This window comes from Erinaceus europaeus, chromosome 17 (genome assembly GCF_950295315.1).
Source record: "Erinaceus europaeus chromosome 17, mEriEur2.1, whole genome shotgun sequence".
NCBI lineage: Eukaryota > Metazoa > Chordata > Mammalia > Eulipotyphla > Erinaceidae > Erinaceus > Erinaceus europaeus.
The window spans coordinates 25,118,714-25,132,293 of record NC_080178.1 but is presented as its reverse complement, the minus strand read 5'-3'; the positions used below and the strand labels follow the sequence as shown (position 1 = coordinate 25,132,293).

Below are 13,580 nucleotides of genomic sequence, written 5' to 3'. Positions count from 1 at the left end.
GTGGGTTGGACATACGTGTTTGTGGGGAGGACATGATTAAGTACATAGGAACATCTGTGTTCTTTGTGTTACAGTATAATGTCAGATTCAGAGAAGTTTGAGGTTGGAAGAAAGGTTAAGTCAGTGCTCTTGGTGTTTATGCTATTACTGTGTTTACAGGCCTCTGGAACCCCATCTCTTACCAATCTCTGCCACCAGGGTGATTGCTGGGATGCCTCCACAACAAATCTTTGCTCCCAGCAGCCATTTAAAAAAATTTCCTTTTATTTGATAGGACAGAGGAAAATTGAGGGGGATACAGAAAGGAAAAGAGAGGGAGTCAGGTGGTAGTGCAGCGGGTTAAGCACACATGGTGCAAAGGATCCCGGTTCGAGCCCCCAGCTCCCCACCTGCAGGGGGGTCGCTTCACAAGCGGTAAAGCAGGTCTGCAGGTGTCTGTCTTTCTCTCCCTCCCCCGTCCTCCCCTCCTTTCTCTATTTCTCTCTGTCCTATCCAAAAATGATGACATCAATAACAACAACAATAATAATCACAACAACAATAAGGGCAACAAAAAGGAAAATAAATAAATAAAATAATTTTTAAAAGAACAGGGAAAAGAAAGAGAGATACCTGCAGCACTGCTTCACTACTCTTGGAGCTTACCCCATGTCTCTGCCCTGCAAGTGGGGGCCGAAAGCTTGAACCCGTGTCCATGTGCATTATAATGTGTGTAGCACTACCCAGGCAAAGGTTTCAAGTTACTGTTTTTTTTTTTTTTTTATAAACTGGAGGTGGTAATAGCAGCAACTGCATGGTGATTGGGGAGGAATCAAATAATACCCAAAATATCATCAGCACGGAATCTGGTGCAATACATATGTTAGTCCCTATCCTCATCATTGTGGAAATTCAGCAGCAGTGAAGTGGTAAGTGATGGGTGTACCCTCACTCACAGAGTGGAATATAGATTCTTCAACAGTTTGGGTAAATGAGCTCACTTTGAATTTGAGAGTCTAGAGTATGCTGGACTTGAAATTTGGGTCAGGAGGCTGAGTTCTTGCCAGGAGAAAGGTGAATTGACCAGAAAGGTGAATTTTTTTTTTTTTATCATCAAGGTTATTTATTACTGGGGCCCACTACCTGCATGTTCCTCCTTGCTACAGTAGAGGAAAGAGTGAGAGGAAATGAGTGTCTCAGTTCTCAATTCTACTCAAGCTGAAACCTAATAAACTTTGATGGATTATCGAAGTTCAGTGTCAAAGATCCAGGCAGTTCCCTTGGTTTACTCTAGCCAGCCCTGGCTGTGTTTTGAACTGTGGAGCTAGTGTGTGCTAGGGAAATGTGGATTCATATAAATCATCTTAGCTAGTGCAAGGGATGACCAGAAAGGTGAATTTTTTTTTTTTATCGTCAAGGTTATTTATTACTGGGGCCCACTACATGCATGACTCCGCTGTTCCTGGAAACCATTTTCTTTCCTTTTTATTTTTGATAAAGAACGAGAGAATGAGAGGGAGAGAAAGAAAGAGTGAAGGAGAGACACAGCATTGCTCTTCCACTTTAAAAAATTTCTTCATTGGGGGATTAATGGTTTACAGTCAGCAGTAAAATACAATACTTTGCACATGCCTAACATATCCCAGTTTTCCACATAACAGTTCAACCCCTACTAGATCTTCCTTTGCTCTCTACCACTCTTGAAGCTCTCATGTGCCAAGGGAGACAGGGGCTTGGACCTGGGCCCTTGAGCATGGTGACATGTGTGTTGTACTGAATGAGCCACTGCCAGCCCCTGGGAAAGTGAGCATTTTTTCTAACTGGGTCCTGAAACACAGCCATCACAAACAATTGATCCTTTCTTTTAAGCCATGTCATTGAAATGAACTCTAGTCTGAATTTTGGCAAGAAATCTTGGCAAGATGTTGAAGTAGCTATGAGGAAGAGCTTTGTACTAAAGGTGGTCAAGTTCTGAAACGCAGAAGAGCATGGAGATACTTTAAGAACTAACTTGTCTTAAGTGTCACACTTTAAATTTTCTCCATATGAAAGGGCACATGCTATGTCAATAAGAATGCCAGAAATCAGGATGTTTTCTTTTGAAACTGTCTTTAAAAAAAGCAGGACTTGGAAGTTGGGCAGTAGCCCAGCGAGTTAAGCGCAAGTGGTGCAAAGCGCAAGGATCTCAGTAAGGATCCCGGTTCGAGCCCCCGGCTCCCCACCTGCAGGGGAGTCGCTTCACAGGTGGTGAAGCAGGTCTGCAGGTGTCTGTCTTTCTCTCCTCCTCTCTGTCTTCCCCTCCTCTCTCCATTTCTCTCTACCCTAACAACGATAACATCAATAACAACACCAATAATAACTACAACAATAAAAAGACAACAAGGGCAACAAAAGGGAAAATAAATTTTAAAAAGCAAGACTGTCACATTATTATATCCCTGAAGATAAGGCGGGGGGGGGGGATTTAGAGAATAGACATAGTCCTGTGGAATTCCTAGTCACCACAAGCCACATTTCTGTGTATTCTGAATTTCTATTTGTGCCCACCCCTCCCCCCCCATCAGCTTGGGCAGGTCCTGGCTTTCTTCTTAATTTAACCTCTCCTTGGGACATTGATGTGGTTTACAATGCTCCTCTCCAGGGTCTCTCAGTCCTGATTTGGCTGTCTTTTAGAAGAAGGGGGACCAGTATGGGCTAGAAGCTTGGGTTTCAGGAGTATTTCCAGGAACAAAAGCTGCTAGATTCTGACACGGCAGTAAGCACATGCTTCTCAAGATGTTCTTTTTAGCTAATGACTCTGTAGACTTAATGTGGCTTAGAAGAGTAGACAACTATGATTTATGCTCACTGTTTTTGGGGGATTTTGTGTCCAGGGTTATCGCTGGGGCTCTCTGCTCCTGATGGTCATATTTTTTTTCCATTTAGGACAGAGAGAAATTGAGAAAGGAGGGGGATAGAGAAGGACAGGAAGACTACACATCCTACAGGTGGGAAGCCAGGGGTTCGAACCCAGACCCTTGCGTGGGTCCTTGCATTTGTACTATGTGCACTTAACCAGGTGTGCCACTGCCTTGCTTCCTATGCTCACTGGTTCTTATAAGAAGCTATGCAAGTGGAGCCAGGTGGTGGCACACCCAGTCTAGCACACACATCGCCATGCACAAGGTTCAAGCTCTTGGTTCCCAACTGCATGAAACATCCCAAGCGGTGAAGTGGCAGTGCAGGAGTTGCTCTTTCCTCCCTCCTTCTATGACCTCTGTTCCCCTCAATTTCTCTGTCTCTATCCAAAATCAATAAATCAATCAATAAATAAAGAGGGAGGGAAGGAGGAAGGAGGAAGGGAGGAAAGGAGGGACAAGGGAGGGAGGGGCAGGCTACCAGGAGTGGTGGTTTCTTTGTGTAAGCACTCAATTCCAGTGATAACCCTGGTGACATTAAAAAAAAAAAAAGAGTCAGGCAGTAGCACAGCAGTGGGCTAAGTAAGTGCAGGTGGTGCAAAGCACAAGGACCGGCATAAGGATCCCAGTTCGAGCCCCTGGCTCCTCACCTGCAGGGGAGTCGCTTCACAGGCAGTGAAGCAGATCTGCAGGTGTCTATCTTTCTCTCCCCTTCTCTGTCTTCCCCTCCTCTCTCCATTCCTCTCTGTCCTATCCAACAATGATGACATCAGTAACAACAATAATAATTACAACAATAAAACAACAAGGGCAACAAAAGGAAATAAATACAAAAAAATAGCAGCTGTGAAGGTGGTTCAGCAGTTAGAGCACTGGACTTACATGCACCAGAATGGTTCTCTGATCTCTGTCTCTCTCTGTCTCTGTCTCTCTCTCTCGTAAAAATAAACTAAGAAAAAAAAAAAGGACTGAGTGGTGGCTTGCTCCATTGAGTGTACATGTTACTACCATGCCAGGGACCCAGGTTCAAGCCCCCAGTCCCTACCTGCAGGGGAAAAGCTTCACAAATAGTGAAGCAGTGTTGCAGGTGCCTTCCTTCCTTCCTTCCTTCCTTCCTTCCTTCCTTCCTTCCTTCCTTCCTTCCTTCCTTTCTGTTTCTCTCATCTCGGTTTCTGTCTCTATCCAGAAAAAATAAATAAGTAAACTATAAAGGAAAAACCCTCAGTTAATCTAGCGACACAAGTAGGTTCTTACAACTGCTTTTACTTTGTGGTTGACTCTGGTGTATGTAGAGGTTGGACCGTTGATTCTTTTTCCTATGTCCTCAGTGAGTGTTTTTGGAATGTTCTTCTGGGTACAGAGCCCAAATCTGTGGTTTTCACTGAGGTGAGTTGTTCTTGCTTGTGAGGAACTTATGACAGAGTGAGAGACAGGAAAATACCCTGACAGTAATCAGACTATATTTTAAGTGAGAGGCTGGAGCAGATGGCCTAGGAAGTGCAGGGGTTCAGGGGTAGGGGGTGGGGGCATGGAGGCTTACTTAGATCTGGCAGAAAGTGATGTGTTGAGCAGGTGAAGCTGAAATGGACAACTCAAATGAGGATATAACTTTGCCCCCACCTCACTTCTCCACTCCTCCTCCTCCCTGGAAGAAATTTTCTTCCTTCCTTCCTTTCTTTCTTTTCTTTCTTTCTTTCTCTCTTTCTCTTTCTTTCTTTCTTTCTTTCTTCCTTCCTTCCCTTCCCCTTTCTTTCTTTCTTTCTTTCTTTCTTTCTTTCTTTCTTTCTTTCTTTCTTCTTTCTCTTTTTTTTTTTCTGCAGAAGCAAAAGCTCCCAGATAAAGTCTCTGGAAGCCAGGGATAAGTTATCTGCAACTGGCCTGAGGCAGGAAACTCGCATTTTCCTTCTCTATCTTCAGTCACCTTGTTCTGTTCTTGTAGGGAGGGAGGTGGCAGACAGGATACCCTAGAGATTTTCAAGGAAAGGGAAGGTCCCAGGAACTGTTGGATCTTTGACAGATGTGCTTGGAAACATCTTCCTTCTGAGTCAGTAGCTATCTGAACCCCCAAAGGGAGATCCACCTTCAGGATTTTTCCTGCTCTGGAATGGTATCTGCTGACTGTAGTGGGATTCACAGTGGGGGGAAACTGGGGAAGGGACTCTGAATGCAGCCTGTGGGTTGGTAGGTAAACTGGTCTGAGGCAAGATGCTATGAGTGAATGAATAATGATGTTGAAAGTTCCCAGATTTGGGGAGTAGGGCAGTAGTGCAGCGGGTTAGGCACATATGGCACAAAGGGCAAGGACCAGCTTAAGGATCCCAGTTCAGGCCCCCACCTGCAGGTGAGTCGCTTCACAAGCAGTGAAGCAGGTCTGCATGTGTCTATCTTTCTCTCCCCCTCTCTGTCTTCCCCTCCTCTCTCCATTTCTCTCTGTCCTAACAACAACGATGACATAAATAACTACAACAATAATATTTACAACAACAATAAAAAGGGCAACAAAAGGGAAAATAAATAAAAAAAGAAAAATTTAAAAAAAAAGAAAAAAGAAAGTTCCTAGGTTATATCCCCAGCTTCGCCAATAACCAGAGCTGAATTACGCACTGGCCAAAAAAAAAAAAAAAAGTGAAATCATGCCCCTTTGACAGTGGTTTCAAAAAGTTTCCTCAGTAAAATAAATGTAAAGCCTGATGATGGTGCATCTGATAGAGTGGGGTGTGTGTGTGTGTGTGTGTGTGTGTGTGTGTGTGTGTGTGTGTGTGTGTGTGCGCGCGCGCGCGCGCTAAAGGACCTGGGTTCAAGCCTCTAGACCCTACCTTCAGGAGGAGAGCTTCACTATTAGTGAAGCAGTGCTGTAGTAGGTCTCTCTCTCTCTCTCTCTCTCTCTCCCCTCCTTCCCTCTCTATTTTACTTTGTCTCTATTCAATAAATAAACATAAAATATTTAAAAATGGGAGTCGGGCAGTAGCGCAGCTGGTTAAGCGCAAATGGCTTGAAGCCCAAGGGCCAGCATAAGGATCCTGGTTCGAGCCTCAGGCTCCCCATCTGCAGGGGAGTCGCATCACAGGTGGTGAAGCAGGTCTGCAGGTGTCTATCTTTCTCTCCCCCTCTCTGTCTTCCCCTCCTCTCTCCATTTCTCTCTGTCCTATCCAACAACAACGACATCAACAACAGTGATAACTATGACAACAACAAGGTAACAAGGGCAACAAAAGGGAAAATAAATTTTAAAAAATTATTTTAAAAACTACTAAGTTTTAAAAAATTAGTAAGCAGCCGAGAGACAGGCTTGTTTGCCCAGTGCTGTTTAGATAGTAGCTGAACTGGGTTTTGAACTCAAGCATCTCATGTTCTTCAGCACACAGTAAGTGGCTGTAGAGGTACACAGAGCAAGCGTTGACCAGATTTCGGCTTGCTGTCTGTGGGGCTGAGATTATAAAGTCAATGTTATCTTTTAATGACCTTAGTTGGGGAATGCTGTAGGGTAGCTTTCTCTCTCTCTCTCTCTCTCTCTCTCTCTCTCTCTCTTTTTTTCTCTAGAAGGCTCTGCCTGACTGTGTTACACCCATATCGGCTGCATTTAAAAAAAAAAAAAAAAAAAGACTTGATTTTGGGATAGGGAAAGCCGTTCGAAGGGATTGACAATTCAGAAACCTCTTCTGACCCATACAATAGTGTGCCCACAGCATTTAGAGATGTGTACAACTTTCTCAAAACTCCAGATGTCTCTGGAGAGTTCATGTTTGATAACACTGGACCCACAGTCAGGCCTCAGGCTGGTTTTAGAGGGGTTTGCAGTGACTTCCTCTGTGTCCATCTGCTCTCATTCCTCTTAACTACCTGCCCCGAGAGTATGGGGTAACCCCTGGTTAAAGTTTAGGTGGGTCTCAGTAAAGTTGGGATCCACTATGATCCCATGCTCAGTCTGTGTATAGCTCTGGGCAACGTCCTGAGCGCTCATCACCTCACCTGCAAAGTGAGGAGGAATTCTTACCTGTGAGCCTCTTGGAGAATTCTGATGCTTTGTGCCAATTGCCTAGCAGCCTGTCTGCAGTATGTTAGAAACTCAATAAATCCTCTTGGTCAGTTTCTTCTATTCTTTTCTTTTTTAAAAAAAAATATTTATTTATTTATTCCCTTTTTTGTTGCCCTTGTTTTTTATTGTTGTTGTTATTGATGTCGTTGTTGGATAGGACAGAGAGAAATGGAGAGAGGAGGGGAAGACAGAGAGGGGGAGACAAAGATAGACACCTGCAGACCTATTTCACCGCTTGTGAAGTGACTCCTCTGCAGTTGGGGAGCCAGGAGCTCGAACCAGGATCCTTATGCCGGTCCTTGCGCTTGGCGCCACTGTGCTACCGCCCAACTCCCTCTTCTATTCTTTTCATGGCCGGTGAAAAGTGTCCACTGCCACTCAGGAAGGTTGGAGCAAGCAGGTAGACATCACCTCCACAGGACCTCAGCAGAATGGTCCAGAGGAGGAAGGAGGCATTGCCTTATGCCACATTGTCGTATGATGTCACTTCCTCGAAACAAGTCCTACTACAGAAGGTGACTTCAGGGCATTTAGCAGCCATGCGCTGATGAACTAGAGTCAGAAGCAGGACCTTAGAGGTCCTGTCAGATTCTTGGGGCTGCCCTAGTTACCAAATGGCACAAGATCTTTTTTAATTTATTTCTCGGGGGATTAATGGTTTACAGTCAACACTAAAATATAGTAGTTTGTACATCATAACATGTCCAAGTTTTCCACATAACAATTCAACCCCCTCTTGGTCCTTCTCTGCCATGATGTTCCAGGACGTGAACCCTCCCCACTCCCACCGCCATCCCAGAGTCTTACTTTGGTGCAGTACACCGACTCCAGTCCAAGTTCTGCTTAGTGTTTTCTCTTCTGATCTGTGGCACAAGATCTTGATATTGACTGTCCCATACTTATTCCAGCTAAACTTAGCTTTGTGGCAGCTATCTGAACTGTTTCATCCTCCTCTAGGTTTTTTTTTCCCCCCCTTGTGTCTTTCCTGGTGTACAAGGGAGATTGTAGCTCTTATCTGAGATATGTTTTAAGATTGATTTATTACATATGAGAGAATTTCACATGAAAGAGAGAAAGAAAGAGAAAGAGATAAGCCAGAGTATCATTCTGGTACATGTGGCAACTGAGAGCAAACAAGGGGTTTCAAGCATGCAACTCTGCTCTCTACCAGTTAAGCTATTTCCCCAGGCACAAGATGACTGTTTTAATTGATGATGATGATCATCATCATTATTGCCAGCAGAGTTATTGCTAGGCCTTGATATCTGCAAAACTCTACTATTGCCCCTCCTCCCCTTTTTAATTTTTTTTTTTCATTTGATAGAGCTTGAGAAAGAGAAGTGGAGGGGCGAGGTGGTGGCGCACCTGGTTGAGCGCACGTATTACCATGCGCAAGGATCCAGGTTCAAGCCTCTGGTGAAGCAGGGCTGCAGGTGTCTCTCTGTCTCTCTCCCTCTCTATCATCCCCTTCCATCTTGATTTCTGGCTGTCTCTATACAATAAATAAAGATAATAAAAATTAAAAAAAAAAAGAAAGAGAAGTGGAAGGGGCCAGGCAGTGGTGCATCTGGTTAAGTGCTCACATTAAGCACTCACAGTGTGCCATGACCAGGGTTCAAGCCCCTGGTCCCCACCTGCAGGAGGAAAACTTCATGAGTGGTGAAGCAAGGCTACAGGTGTCTCTCTGTCTCTTTCCCTCTCTATTTTCCCCTTCGCTCTGTCTCTATCTAATAAATAAATAAAATTTTTAAAAGGAAGGAAGACGGAGAGGGAGAAAGAGACAAAAGGAATGGCACATGCAGCTTCCCTACTGTAGGTGGGACCGGGGCTTGAACCTGGATGCTTGAGCTGCAGGTAAGCCACCACCCACATCCTAATTTCTTTCTTTCTTTCTTTCTTTCTTTCTTTCTTTCTTTCTTTCTTTCTTTCTCTCTCTTTCTTTTTTCTCCCTTTCTCTTTTTCTTTTCTTTCCTCTTCCTTCTTTCTTTTCTTTCTTCTTTCCTCTTCATTCCTTTCTTTCTTTCCTTCTTTCTTTCTTTCTTTCTTTCTTTCTTCCTTTCTTTCTTGTCACCAGGGTTATTGCTGTGGTCCAGTGCCCACACAATGAATCCCTTACTCCTGGTGGCCTCTCCTTCCCCTTTTCTTTATTTGATAGGACAGAGAAATTAAGAGTGGCGGTAGTGATAGATGCCTGAGGTACCCGCTTCACCTCTCATGAAGTGCCTCCCCACCACCGCCACAGATGGGGAGCGGGTCCTTGAACCTGGATCCTTACACCTGGTAATATGGGCATCAACCAGGTATGCCACCATCCAACCTCCTTTTAATTTTTAATATGTATTTGTGATGGAGCCAGATAAAGACCAGAGCACCACTTGTTAAATGACATGATGGGGACCAAGCGATGGAACCCAGAACCTCAGTTTGCATAGTATGAGCTCTACCCACTGAGCTGCTATTCTGACCAGCATGATCTCCTTTCTGCTGCTCCCTGCTCTGCTCACCCTCCTGTTCCCAAAGGCCACTCAGCCTCTGGGTGCCTTACTTACCTTCAAGTCCACAGAAGTGGGAAGTTGAGTTGACCAGAGAGCTGAGAGCCACACGTCTGTGTAATGACAGGAAATCCTGTCAACTGGGGTGGTGACTTATTCAGTCAGCCTTGGAGGGTAGAGGGTGAGGTAATGCAGTCCATGAATGGTTCCCCATTTTCCCCTATTCTGGCCCTTTTGGCTTCTGACTGAACCTCATGCCCTGTTTCCCACGTTGCACTCCCTCCCCAGTCCTCTCAGATCCCCCACTTCCTCCTCCTCCAAGTGCAGTGACTGCTGCTGCTGTGATGGTAGTGGCACGTAGAACTCTGCTTTTAAATGAAACAGCTTGGATGTCCCACATGTGAAACAGGAAGTGAGCACTACTTAAGCTGGGAGGTAGCTTATACCCAAATTTCACAATCCCTGCCCCCCACAGTGCCTCCTACCAACAGTGGACTTCCACTTTTGTGGGCGTGGTCTGGCCTGAGTATTTGCACCCCTTCATGCTTTTCACTTGGGTCCATAATATGAGGATTTTAGGAAATGCCGGTCTGATGGTTCATTACGGGAGGTGCTAAGAAGTAAGTGGTGGGGCAAAATTCTGAGGAGTGTGGGCTCTGAGATCAGACATGCCTGGTTGGAATCCTAGTAGTAGACACTTGATGAACCTGGTGAGTGCCAGCATTCTTCTGGCAACTAAGCGCCCTAAGGTGAACATCTGGAACCTTCACAGCGGTCTTGTGAAGGAGACACCCCCATCGTCCTCAAATTTCAGTTGAGGAAGCAGGTGCATGGTACTCACCTGTGAACTTGTAAAGGTCATTGCTGACAGCAGACTCCATCCCGCAAGCCTTTGCACTCACAGAGGCACATCTCTTTCCTGAGCCAGGTGCACACCCTCCTTAATCACTCTCTAGTGTTTAAAACAAGGAGCTGTTACTATGACTGTGTGTGTGTGTGTGTGTGTGTGTGTGTGTGTGTGTGTGTGTGTGTGTAATCTTCTTAATATTTTATTTTCTCCAGCTTAGATAACTGGTCAGTTTTTCTAAATGTGTCTTTTTTATATTATTTATAAAAGGAAACACTGACAAAAACCATAGGATAAGAGGGGTACAATTCCACACAATTCCCACCACTAGAACTCTGTATCCCATCCCCTCCCTTGATAGCTTTCCTATTCTTTAACCCTCTGGGAGTATGGACCCAAGGTCATTGTGGGATGCAGAAGGTGGAAGGTCTGGCTTCTGTAATTCCTTCCCCACTGAACATGGTTGTTGACAGCTTGCCTCTCTCTTTCCCTGGTGGGGCGGGGTTCTGGGGAATTGGAGCTCCAGGACACATTGGTGGGGTTGTCTGTCCAGGGAAGTCTGGTCAGCATCATGCTAGCATCTGGAACCTGGTGGCTGAAAAGAGAGTTAACATATAAAGCCAAAAAAATTGTTGACTAATCATGAACCTAAAGGCTGGAATAGTGCAGATGAAGAGTTGTGTGTGTGGGGGGTCCTCCGTTTTGTAGATAGCTAGTAGGCATATTTAAGTTATATTCCAAAGGTCTGTGGCTATACTAGTTTTTTTTTCCCCCTGAGCCTAAAATCTGATATGCAGGTGGATCCAACTTATTGTCTGGGGAGATGATGTCATGGCTGGAAAAAGGACCAGAAAGCTGCATCAGGGAAGAGAGTAGCTCCCAAATATGGGAAAGGGGTATAAATATTATTGACTGTAAACCCCATCGATTTGATGTGATCTGGGGCCCATATTCAGCTTAGGAGCCTATGTGACCTCTGCATCCCTGTAGATCTGAGCTCACATTCTGTGGTCATGGGTAGGAACATTCGACTTTGTCTTCCTACTAGGCGTAAATGAAGAGCCACTTCATAGTGCTTGTTCTGTCTGTGCAACTTAGCACTTAGTAATTGCTCAATAAACTTTAATTAGGGAGGGTATTCCATTCCATTCTAGCAATTTTTTCTTCCTCTTATGTGTTTATTCTTTATTTTTTCATTTTTGGCCTCCAGAATTATCACTGGGGCTCCGTACTGGCTCTAGGAATCCACTGCTTCTGGCATCTGTTCCCCCCCCCCCATTTTATTGGATAGGACAGAGGGAAATTGAGAGAGGATGGGACAACAGAGAGGGAGAGAGAAAGAGATAGACTTGCAGACCTGCTTCACCACTTGTGAAATGTCCCTTCCCCCTGCAGGTGGCGAGCCGGGCCTTGAACCCAGATCTTTGCATGGGTCCTTGCAGTTAGTACTATGTGTGTTTAACCGAGTGCGCCACCATCCACCCCCCCTTTTTTATAGAGACAGAAACTGAAAAGAAAGGGGGCGTAGAGAGGAAGAAAGAAAGAGAGACACATGTAGCTCTGCTTCACCACTCCTGAAGTGTTCCCCACTACAGGTGGGGACCGGGAGCTTGAACCCAAGTCCTTGCACACTGTAAATTGTGTACCACCTCCTGGCCCCTATGTATTCATTCTTGTTCTAATAAATAATACCACTTTATTTCCAGGGGGGAAAGGGTTAAGAAGGTGAAAGGGGTGCTGCTGGTTACTGGCTTGTGTGCTGAGTAGGATCACCTGTCTTAAGTTCATCTCTTTGATTTCTGAGAAACCACAAGCCAAAGGCTCCTTTTTATTATTATTATTAATCTTTCTCCTCTTCTTTCTTGGCTTTGCAAACTAAACCTAAAAACTTTCTACTTGTTACTCTCCATCAGTCACCCCATCCTGTCCTCTGTCCTCTAGTGCAGTCTTCTCCCCTCCCCTCCCTTTTCTGCTAAGAGCCTGCTGGAGATAGTTGTTAGAGCAGAGGAGTGGAAAATCCCTCTTCCTCACAGTTGACCTAAGATCAGGGGAGAGCTTTTCATAAGCAGCTTTTCCTTTAAACCCACTATGAACAGGATACACAGAGCAAAGAGTCTGCAGTGTGACTCAGCTGCGGTCTTCTCTTGGGTTGGTATGGCCAGAGCAGCCTTCCCAAAACCCTTCTCTCTCTGAGCTCAGTTCTTAGGTGGGTTTGCGTTGCTATGTTGCTATTCTCTGGGGTTCTTCTTTTTCCCCATGGTATAATGACAGGCTGCTTCCTGATTCTGTGCCTTTCCTGGAGCTCACTCCCAGCTTCAGGCCCCATCCAACAGTCACTTTGGTGATGGTTATTGGTAATTTAAAAAAAAAACGAGGGTTAAGGGAGCAAAACATCTCACCTGCTTTACCATGCTCATGAACCCCTTCACATACACACATATTGAAAGTTTTTATGCTGTTCCTTCTCTCTCTCTCTCTCTCTCTCTCTCTCTCTCTCTCTCTCTGAAAAAGCCAGCCCAGGGTGGTGAAATTCCAGTGATGACAAAAAACAAAAAAATTCCCACTTCAATTTTTTTTTTTAATTTAAAAAGGGGCCTTTGGGAATTGGGCGGTAGCACAGCGGGTTAAGGGCATGTGGCGCAAAGCTCAAGGACCAGCATAAGGATCCCAGTTCAAGCCCCCAGCTCCCCACCTGCAGGGGAGTCACTTCATAATCGGTGAAGCAGGTCTTCAGGTGTCTATCTTTCTCTCCCCCTCTCTGTCTTCTGTCTTCCCCATCCTCCATTTCTTTCTGTCCTATCCAACAACGACAACAAGAATAAGTACAACAATAAAACAACAAGGGCAACAAAAGGGAATAAATAAATATTTCTTTTTTTTAAAAAAGGAGACATTAACAAAACCATAGGATAAGAAGGGTACAACTCCACACAATTCCCACCACCATATCTCGATATCCCATCCCATCCCCTGATAGCTTTCCTATTCTTTATCCCTCTGGGAGTATGGACCCAAGATATTTGTATCCCATCCCATCCCCCTGATAGCTTTCTTATTCTTTAACCCTCTGGGAGTATGGACTCAAGGTCATTGTGGGATGCAGAAGGTGGAAGGTCTGGCTTCTTTAATTGCTTCCCCGCTGAACATGGACGTTGACTGGTCGAGCCATACTCCCAGCCTGCCTCTCTCTTTCCCTAGTGGGTCGGGATTCTGGGAAGTGGAGCTCCAGGACACATTGGTGGGGTTGTCTGTCCAGGGAAGTCTGGTTGGCATCATGCTAGCATCTGAAACCTGGTGGTTGACAAGAGAGTTAACATACAAAGCCAAAC

The 13,580-nt window shown here is 45.1% G+C and overlaps 1 protein-coding gene and 1 long non-coding RNA gene across 5 annotated transcripts in view; one reads left to right on the top strand and one right to left on the bottom strand.

Moving 5' to 3' along the window:
- The window catches only part of LOC132533865 (uncharacterized), a 34,474-nt gene extending 24,455 nt beyond the window's left edge, over positions 1 to 10,019 (bottom strand). For both annotated transcript variants that reach the window (XR_009545615.1, XR_009545614.1), the window contains exon 1: positions 9,462 to 10,019. This is a non-coding gene — a long non-coding RNA (uncharacterized LOC132533865). The remainder of the gene's footprint in view (positions 1 to 9,461) is intronic.
- Positions 1 to 13,580, top strand: part of PRR5L (proline rich 5 like) — a 97,678-nt gene that overhangs the window by 39,004 nt on the left and 45,094 nt on the right. The window lies entirely within an intron of this gene.